Source organism: Mustela putorius, unplaced genomic scaffold (assembly GCF_011764305.1).
Source record: "Mustela putorius furo isolate JIRA1106 unplaced genomic scaffold, ASM1176430v1.1 tig00003834_pilon_pilon_pilon, whole genome shotgun sequence".
Classification (NCBI taxonomy): Eukaryota; Metazoa; Chordata; class Mammalia; order Carnivora; family Mustelidae; genus Mustela; species Mustela putorius.
Window position 1 is genome coordinate 95274509 of NW_025421987.1, and position 10674 is coordinate 95285182.

At 46.1% G+C, this 10674-nt stretch overlaps 1 long non-coding RNA gene across 1 annotated transcript; it reads left to right on the top strand.

Annotated features, from left to right (window-relative positions):
- Positions 1–340: 340 nt before the first annotated feature.
- Positions 341–9873, top strand: LOC106005126. Its single transcript, XR_001178300.2, has 3 exons — positions 341–1097; positions 4797–4931; positions 6945–9873. It is a non-coding gene; the product is annotated as an uncharacterized LOC106005126 (long non-coding RNA).
- The last annotated feature ends 801 nt before the right edge of the window (positions 9874–10674 follow it).

Genomic DNA, 10674 nt, shown 5'->3' on the forward strand with positions numbered 1-10674 from the left:
AGCAGAGGGTGATAAAGCTAGAAAGAGAACCCAGGGCCAAAGTGTTCATTTAGCTAACACTTCCTGAGTGCTGGTGAGTTTCACTGCCTGTTGAGGGGAGGGGAAGACATTGTCTGGAGCAAGGGATATGGGGCTGATGAGGTATTTACAAACAACTACAAAGTCACATGCACTCTTCATTATCAAATAAATGTGACCAGGCTGAGAGCTTTGGGTGCAATTTACAAAGCATCCAGAACCACAGAAGGTTTCTCAGGAGAGGAGTGCATGATCTGTTGTAGGAAACTCACTATGACACCGTTGCGTGTGGATTACAATAGGTGTTTACAATGGGCTGGACTAGAGCACGTCAGAGCCCAGTAAGGGAGTGACAGAGAGTAAGGAAGAAGCACAAAGGAAGAATTTCTGGAACTTAGTGAGCTTGGTTTTTTACGTATTGTGTGGGAAGTATTTGGGGACACTCAAGGAGAGGGGTATCAGCTAAAAGAGGAGGTTGGACAAGAGGATCTCGGCAAGGCCCACTGGCCGGAGATAGCAGATTTAGAAGTCCTCGTTTCCTGGTGGAGGACAAAGCATTGGAGAGATCAGTCCAGGAGAGCACTGGTGTGGGATGAGGAGAAGGGAGTCATTCTGGAATCTCTTGGAATCTCAGCAGAACAGAAAAGATCCAGGAAATGATGCCAGGATTTCAATGACCCAGAAAGGTCACAGAGGCGCTTAGAGGGGAATTCAGTTCTGACCTCTCCACCTCAAACTTGGGCTCGTCCTCTCCGAGGCAGGAGGCCCATCTGATTTTGTGTGGGTAGAGCGGCAACTGGGAGCTGACCGAGAGAGGCAGGGACAAGAAGGACTCGATCACAGCGTGGAAGAAGAGGGGACATAAGCTTGGCATTCAGGATGAAAGGGCTGTTAAATGAGAGGTGTTACTGTGGCTTCTGATTAGGGGCCCCAACCCTGGGGTTACCCGTTGTTCACTGGTCTCCCCTGTAGCTTGTGTGGGGGCACAGACCATCCCGATCCACAGAAGAGAAGAACGGGAGCAGACTGCTCTTCCCGCCTCTACGGGGATGCAGGACTTTGCTTCACATGGGCTGCAGGTAAGTGGTAAATGACAGGTGTTTTACAACCCCAGAGTGAAGACTCCTTCAGTAAATACTTTTGTCTTCATGTCACTCAGATCTCACTTTTCCATGTGTAAAATTCAAGCTGGGTTGGCATTCCAGGCTTCCTAATCTGGTGTCATATGACTGAGCTGTGGCCTCCCATTCCTCACATGACAAACCAGTGTTCTCCTTGCTACCCACATATAGCCACGCTGGGCCCCAAGGGACACATATACATTACAATGTGACCTCTTTGTACCTTCAAGTCATGACCTCAGAGGAGTGGGAGATCCTGGAAGCCATTTCTACATGAGGACCGCTAACAATGAATTAAATACATACACAAGTGACGGTGGGCGACCACATTATATCCGACCAAGCCCAAACTCATCTTCTCCCTGACCAGACCCTAAAAATGCCCACAAGCACTCCAAGCCACCCAGCACATGAAGTATGTGGTGGAGGGAAACTGGGATAGAGAATATCCTACTTTTGCAAAATTTACCCCTCCATTTACAAAAATATGTGACATATGAACAAATCACTAGGACTCTTCCTTAGGCCTGAGAAGGGGTCTGTGCAAATGTGGGGTCCCTGTAGCTTAAATGTCACCTGCTTTGCTTAAATCTGCCTCGGCCTGGATCTTCCACTCAAGGCCGCCTCAAGCAGGATGTGTTCTTGACTGAAGAGCTCAGTTCCTTCTTCGGTAGCTGCCCTGCATGATTCTCCTCTATTCTGGTCACTGTCTCCGTGCCCAGAGCTTTTAACGCCTTTTTGGCTCCTTATTGCACTACTGTTTGAGGTTCCCTTAGGCTCATACCTTTGCAAACAAACCCTCCTCAAAGTATCCCATTCCGGGTGTGCTCTCTGTTTTCTGTTGGGACCCTGGCTATTCATCACTCCCTCCTCCCCAGCAAGCACCTCTGTTCCCCTCCAGCTGCTCCCTGATTCTCTCCTTTATCCCACCCCCAGGTGACTCTTTCCCTGGGGCCTTGTCTTTTGTCACCTCCTAGCCCAAATGTCCTGAGCAAATCCTACCCATTTCCCCAGGCTCCGCTCCATCCTAGCCTCCTCCCCCAGTCGGAGTGGTGCTCAGGAAGGCTGCAGGGTGAATAGTTGCTGGAACCACGTCTGCTTCGCAGGCAGTTGGGGGGAGGGGGAGGGGCTCCACGAGACATCGATTTCCACAATTAACCCCGGAAAAGGAGGCTCTTTACAACATCTTTCCTGGAGACTAGAATCCCTGTTTACCCCACCACTTAGTAAGACCCTGTCAAAGCGAGGGAGGTCCCTTCCATTCCCCGGGTGAGCAGGGCGGGACTCCCTGTGTCTGTGAGTATGTGAGTGATTAAAAGCGAAGCTGGCCGAGTGCCCTACACAAATCATTTCCAGCCCCAGTGCTCTGGGGACTCAGCTGGAATGCAGGCCAGGAACACAAATGGATCCTTACCGGCCCGCTATGGGGAGGAAAGTCATATCAGACCTAGAAAAAAGGGATCCTGTGCGAACAGGGTGGGGAGGAGGGACGCTAATCCCCAAGGTGGGGGGAGTCCGGGTTTCCTTCTCTGGGCTCCGTGAAATCCCTCATTGCAGGAAGTGATGGCAAACAGTCTCCACCTGGGTTAATGGGAACACATCAGGGCCCCCTCTTAAAACAAGGAGGCTGGGAGGAAGGTGGGCTCCTAGCCTTTTGTTCCAGAGGACAGAACAGCCTGGGTGGCTTGCTGGCTGCCCAGGCAGGAGATGGCCACTGCGCCATGCATATTTCTTGGTGGGGGGGGGGGGGAAGTAGGGGCAGGACTTTGACCAGAGAGGAGGAGATTCTTGTCATTGACAGTGTAGGGCAGGAAATCTGCCTAGAATTTGGGAGGCTTCGTGAAAAATAAGATGGAGTTTGGGAGCTGACTCTGTTTTGACTTTCTGAGACTCGCGCTGAAAATATAGGGACTCAAAGCAGGAAAGTGCCAGATGTCTGGAGAACTGCTTTCCCTGGTTGATTTGAAAGAACATATTTTTATCTCTTTCATAAAATTGGAAAGGTATGCCTGTCTTAAGGGTAAGGAAGTAACTGATTAGCTCTTGACTCTCCCTATATGAGTATGTGGGGGTGGGGATACCAGAGTGGAGGGAGTTGTAATCCAGGGGACACAGTATTAAACCATCGTGGAAAGAATACCAAGCACGGGCAATGGATCTGTGACCTAAACCAGGCCCCACCACCAAAACTGTTGTGACCTTAGGCAAGTCAATTTCTTATTCTGAGCTTCAGTGTTCTCATCTATAAAATAAATTAATTGGACTAGACGATATTTACCATCTCCTCTAGTTGAAAAAACTGTGATTCTTGTAAACCCAATCACAGGCCATCAAGAGCATAAACTGTTTTTAGTCCTCCAATTAAGTGAGTTTATTCTTCTTTGAGCAGTGTGGTAATAAAACTGGGACCTTGGTACTTGTGTTCTCATCTTGACTCTGCTTCTGTGAGACCCAGAGTAAGTCAACGTGCCTCTCTGAGCCTCAGCCATTTCCCCAAGGCTCATGAGGTCAGATCTCGTTTCTCATTCTCCAGCTTTATGGTACGAAACCAAAAATGTCTTGGGTCATACTGTATTGGTTCCAGCTAAAAAAAAGCAGGCATTTCTGAGTCTTCTCTCTCCTAAATTCTATCACATATAAAAGTGAGCCTATCATATATCCTGACTTTTCACCTAGGACTTAAATGGAGCATAAATGTACAGAAGATGAAAGTATCCTGAGGTTTCCTACTTTTAGGCTCCTATTACCTTCTTAAGATGGATCTCAATCCTGGACACTATTCTCCTTGAATGCCTCAAGATTTCTAGAACATCCATGGGGCCATTTGAAGGTGGAGAAGACCCATCTCCTTCTGGTGGTTTTCTAAGACCCTGGACCCTGGAACCAAAATTATCTCCCCACTGGGTCTCAATTTCTCAGACAGCTTCCAGCCCACCCTTCCTGCTAATTCGTTGGTAACAGAACTTCCTTCAACACGGGGGCTGGAAAGAAGTGGTGCTTTCACAAGGTAACAAGTAGAACAGGGAACCATAAAGGCCCTGTATTATCACACTAGTTTTGGATCAGCAAATCTAGATTTGACTCTCAGTAGATTACTGTCCAGCTGTGTGGCCTCCTGTTAGTTTTTTAGCCTCTCTGAACTTCAGTCTCCTCCTCTGTGTATACCTACCTTCCAGCATGACCATGAGGGTTATAAGTATTATATATAGACAAATGGTCTCAGTGCTGTGACTCACCTGTATCTGGAGCACAATTCATTTTGGTTTCTCCTCCTTCCCTTCACAAAATATTATGAGAAAGTGAAAAGTTGATGACTGTTAGCTTGGTAGCTTCATGGGTCCATCATATCAAGCCTGTATCCAGCTCTCCATCTTATTACTATGCTACAACTTCCTGTCTTACCTGATCTGGTCACACAGAACCACTCATCTATCCAATCTCAAAACACCCCCCCTACATGGTATTGTTTTCATAATTCTCAGTCTAGACCACCCTTCCCAATCTCTACCTCCCTAAGTGTCTCTTATTCTTCAAGGTTCAGGTCAAATGTCATGTTACACAGGAGGCATTCCCTGACTTCCACTGGAGCTCACCCCATCTCTTCCGGGTCACCACAGTGCTTTGGCTGTCTCACTTAGCATTTTTCCTTTCTACTAGGAAGAAGTAAGAATATTGTCCCCTCCCTTACCACCAGCAGCCTGTGAAGGATACACATTGTACATGCGTAATCGGGGGAACCCTCAGGGCAGTGACTGACACAGAGCAAATACTCAAGAACACATTCTCGATTAGGTAAGTGAATAGAGATGTATTTATTTGAGGTAGAAGATTAAGATAAGCTGTAGCTCTCCAGAAAAAGGAACAGAAGGGAAATAAAAATTAACACAATTTTCATACCTATGGTGTGAGATGGAAATTGCATTCCCCAGTTCACAGGGATAGACAATGAAGCTCATGGAAGCGAAGTAATAATGTCATGGGGCCTTTCATGGGCACAACTATGTGTTGGGCGCTGTTCCCTACACTTTCATGTGCATCATTTCATTTAATACACACAACATCCCTTATGATTTACTGTGATCCGCATTTTCCAGATGCAGAAACTGAGGCTCAAAGAAGTTAAGTAGATAGTCCAAGCCTACAAAGTTTCCCTGCAGGTGCCGATGTAAATTCATACACTGTGCCTCAAGTATGCGTATTGGTGGGATCCTTCTCTCCCCACCACTGGCCCATTACTGATCATTTTGTCCTCTACAGACCCAAAAGCCACTGAGGAACAGGGGAAAAAACAAAACAAAACAAAAACAAACTAGACAAGTCACAGCTCTCAGGAAGATTTTGTTGTTGTTGTTGTTGTTTTTCTTTTTGTTTTCTAGTTTTTTTGTTGCTATTGAACAAGTATTCTAGTAATTCCAGGCTCTAACTTTCCTTACCAGGCTATTTCCCCTCCCCCTCCCAGGAAGGCTAGTCTCTGCTCTCTTTTCTGGGTTCTCACTGTCAAAATGGAGAAGCCCCCACCACGTTCACACTGGCCCCTGAAATCCCTGCTGCGGAAGCCTGCAGTGGTTATCTTGGCCTGGTTGGGCGTGATGTCCCCTCCCTCTCTCCTTCCTGCTGCTGGCTGGTGGCAGCCCAGCTCTCACTAGGACAACACACCTGGGTCTCAGCCTGTCCCCGAAGGTGCAGGCGGTCCTCTTCACCATCTCTGCTTTGAGTCACTTCCCCCTGGCCACAGAGGTCCATGGCAGGCAGATGGGCCTCAGCTCTCTGGGTACTGCGTTCCCCACTGGAGGCCGGCAGGAGCTTCAGGCCCAGCTGGAGAGCACCAAGCTGAGGGGTAGGCTCCGCCTCAGGCCTGCTCTCTGTTCCATGAGCCACTCCGGGTCAGTGCAGGTTCCTCGCTCAGTGCAGGGTCCTCTAAAGGTCGACTCCTCAGAGTCTCTTGAGCAGGAAGGGGGACAGACTACAGCTCTGGAATCCCCTTTGATGACACTGACTGCCTCTAATGCCCCCCTCTCACCCTTTTCCCCTCTCCTTCCCCTCCCTCTTCACTTCTCACTCCTCCCCTTGGTGAAAGGCCTTCCTGTCCCTCCCACTGTTTGACTGGAACCATCCCTGGATTCTCTCCTGTTCTCCCCCTTCCTGAGGTACCAGTCATCTTTTTTTTCTCTCTTAGAGCCATAATGACACAATGACTGCAAGAAGAATATGTAAGGAAGGCATTTTGAAAAACATTATCTGCATTTCACTTGTAGCTCTAGGAATTTAATCCAGTGTGTCCAATTCTAAAGCCTTGCTTTTAACCCACCATGCTATGGAGCCTAACACTACAAAACTGGAGTAAGGTAGATCTGGCATTTGAACCCAGGTCTACTCAAACCCCCAAATCCAAGCTTTCCCAAGTAAAATCGGTCAATCAGAGAAAGACAATTATCATATAATTTCACTTGTGTGTGGAATTTAAGAAACAAAACAGGAGCATAGGGGAAGGGAGGGGAAAATAAAACAAGACGAAATCGGAGAGGGAGACAAACCGTAAAAGACCCTTAATCATTGGAAACAAACTGAGGGTTGCTGGAGGAAGGTGGGGAGGGGATGGGGTCACTAGATGATGGCATTAAGGAGGGCACATGATGTAATGAGCACTGGGTGTTATACAAGACTGATGAGTCACTGACCTCTACCTCTGAAACTAATAATACACTACATGTTAATTAATTGAATTTAAATTAAAAAAATTAAATGGTAAAAAGAAATCCAAGATTTCCCATTAAACCAGCTTTCTCTTACTTTGTCCACCAACAGAAAGCATCTTCAGGCCCTGTCCCTCCAGATAAGTCCTGGGACCTGCACTCCACTCCGGTGTTGGCTCACGAGTATAAGGGAGCAGAAATGCTAGAAGACCTGTCTTTGAAAGCACCTGTGGATTTGCTTGCCTGCTTTGGATCACTTAGGGCAGGCTTGAACAGCCTCTTAATGGGTTAGTTTTGTGGTTGGTGAATTCCTCCAGCAGGGTAAGTGGATTTCACTTAGCTATGCAAAGGAAGAAAGGCAGTCTGCTGGCCCTGGGGAGCAGCAAACATCAGACCAAGCTGAAGGACTTTGAAGTTGCCCACTGGCCTAGAAACCCTCTTGAGAAACTGACTCTGCAGGTTTGGAGCACACCTTGTTTTATTTTGTTATCCCCTCAGCCAGACTCACAATCTGTTTTATTCACCTGGAAAGCTGCATTGTCTTGACAACCAGGAGGCATTCAAGAGATTGCTGGCCCCTGGGGCTGCTGTGTATTACCAGATGGGCAGAAAGGACATCCGCCTCTCAGATGGGCCTTCACTGGTGAATAGAAACACAGAACTGAGACGATTTTCCAGATTGTTCTGACAAATAGGAACTATATGTGCCCCAACTATTTGGGGTTATAATTTTTCAATAGAGGCAAAAGTGAGATATTCCAGTTCTTTACTACAGGCTTGGAGAAACTGTCTCGGGATTTAACTTGGCAACCATTTATGGAGTTTCTGATGCACAAGAGAAAGGGTCTGGTTCACCTGCAGTGACTCTCAGTTCCTTCCTGCTTCTGCTCCCTGCTTTAACTACCACATTTATAGGCACTTTTAGTCTTTATCTTGCTAGGATTGTCATATTTAGCAAACAAAAATAGGGGACATACTTATACTAAAAAAGTTCATTCCTATCTGAAATTCAAATTTCACTGGGCACTCTGCATTGTATCTGGCAACACCGTGTCGTATAGTACTTGTCTGCCCACTCTTACCTAGCAGCTGTTCCTTGTTGAAATGATTTCCTTCTTTAACAAATGCAACATTGACTGACATCGCTCTCTCCTGGTCTTTTGCCTTCTCTCTAGATCACCCCTTGATCTTTTACATGTTGATCTCCCACCTCTGTTCTCTCTCCCTCACTCTTCCCAGCATACCTTCAGCACAGTCATGGCCTCAGCAGTGGTCTTGTTATATCGATGCGTCTGCTTCCAGGCTAGAGAGCACGCTTGCTGCACCCACTCCAAATCCCTATTCTTCGTGGCCTCTTGGGCAACTCCAACCTGTTGCAAACTCAACATGTTGCAAATTTTACTCATCTGTTCTTCTCTATTTCTGCTCCTATCTTAGTGCATTTAGAATAATCTCCAACCCACTGCCAAGTCTGAAACCCAGCAGTCCCTCTCGAGTCTGCCCTCTCCCCCTGCCACATCCATAATTTGTCTCCATGCACGATGGATTCTATCTTCTAAAGTTTCCCTGACTGTCCCCTACTCCCTCTCTGCCATTGCCCTATCATAAACCATCATCATCACTCACCTAGATCACCGCAGTAACCTCCCAATTGGTCTCTCTGCCTCCCTTCCTCCTCCCTACCATCTATCTTTCACACCGTCCACTGAAGGACATTGCTAACACAAAAGTTGCATTATATGCCCTTCATTGGTTTATTGGTTTCATGTCAACCACTGGGTAGCTTGTCCTATTGGCCTCTTAACCTCTGGTGAATTCCCACTTCTCCAAGTTTATCCACTGACACAAGAACAACCCCAGCCATAGTGAAGACACAGTCCCCTCCCCATGCACTTGTATGATCTCAGAGTCGGATTTCATATATGCCATGGCTCTTTCTGCAATGCACTTACTTTCACTTGAAGCCACAGAAAGCTATTCACCCTCCCAGCCTCAAGTCAGTATTTGTCTCTTGGCAGAAGCCTTCCTATATTCTCTAAGAAGACCTGGTTGGGGAGGGAAGCGGTGATCCCCACTCTGTGTTCTCCTAGCTACTAGAGTCTAGCACTTGTACTAACCTTTGTTAGAAAGCTCTCTAAGGCAATGACCTGTTTGCTAGGCTTGCATGTCCTGTAATAGTTTGCATATTATGTCAGATCCTGAGTTCTTGGAACACAAAAACCATACCTTTTGTTTGGCTCAGATTTGTTAATATTTAGAACTTTAAAAAAAATCTGTAAGGATACAGAAACTAATACAACCAACAGCTGTGTTCCAATTGCCCTGTGTTGACCACCATTAATACCATGTTGTATTTACTGTCGATCTCACCCCGTTGATCCTCCTCTCACCCCTCAGAGGCCAAATTGGAAGCAAAAGAACCAGATGAAGGGATCCCATAGTAGGTATTTCAGAAGCGCCAAAGCAGGGCACGGGTGCATCTGGGAGGAGCAGGAAATGGGTGAAATGTAATCAGTTCTGGCATTCTTGAAATGAGGTGTGGAATAGCAGAAATCAGCATTTTTTCTTTAAAAAAACCCTATTTCCCCAGAGACTGATGGCCCACCTGAGCTGTACACTGGTGGCAAACTGGAAACATTTAAATGAAAGAAAAAACCTTACTTTATGTGGTTTTGGCTTTTGGAAAAAGTGATTTTTGAAGAACATGCCCACACATGAAGCCCTTGGGAAACTCACTTTGACTTCATTTCGGTGGTTGTTCAAAAAATTGTTTCAACCAGCTGAGAAGACTGGGCACCCAAATCTTAGCTGGGATTACCTTTGGATAGGAGAATTGGAAGTAACTTTTTTTCCTGTTTGCCAATCTGCCTTTTTTACAACAATGAAGAAGAAAGAAGTTGCTTTAGAAACTATACTCGAGGACAATTAGATAGTTTGGAAATTTTTTCATGAGAGACGTAGAGGATTTGAAGAGAGGGAGATTATCTGTTGACAGCCTAGAATTTGAAGCTTGAACTTTAATAAATTTCTCCTTGTCAGTGTTATGGATTGACTGACTGTACCATTCAGGGAACAAACAGCTGACCTCAAGTCACATGCCAATATATTCACAATTAAACAATCACCCAAGAAGCTATAGAGCACACAAAATGCGTCGTGGCTAAAAATAATAAACAAATGAAGCTTCTGTGTTTTCTTGCCTGAGAACAAGGGGCCTGTTCTTTTAGATTTTTATAATGAAATAGTGAGACTCTGTGGAAAAAAATACAGCAGTTGGGAAATGTTCTCAGTGAAACATTGCGAATGCGTCATAGAATCTGAGGGCTTCTCACTTGACCTGTGATCAGCTAAGAAGGAAGGATTGGCTGTGAACAGGTGACCTGTGGATCTCGGGATTACCAATTCAATACAGAAAATGACCATTCTGAAATCTCATTGTTTTTCCTCCTTCGTTTTTTCCTTTCTGCCTTTTAAAACAGGAGAAGTGTTCCCTAAAGAGAAAGTGATTTATTTAGAGTTTTTCCACATACGCTCCTAAAACAGGTTGTGCTTTTCCCCTAAAGGTAGCATCTCTGTTCTGGGACAGATCTCACGTGACAAAAAGGTTCAGCAAGCCTTGCAAAATTTTGAAGCATTTTGAAGGCAGAACACTTTATGTATTTAGAGCTGTGCATTCGGCATAGAGAGAGCAACAGAGCAAAATGCCCAGTTTGGTGTCTTCTAATTAGATGCTCACTTGGGTTCAGTTGTTTTTAGTTCCCCTTGCTTCCTGGGGGAGGAGACTTGTGTTAATGCTGGCTGTTTGCACATCCAAATGGCCAATGGCGGGGGTAGTTTTTGGC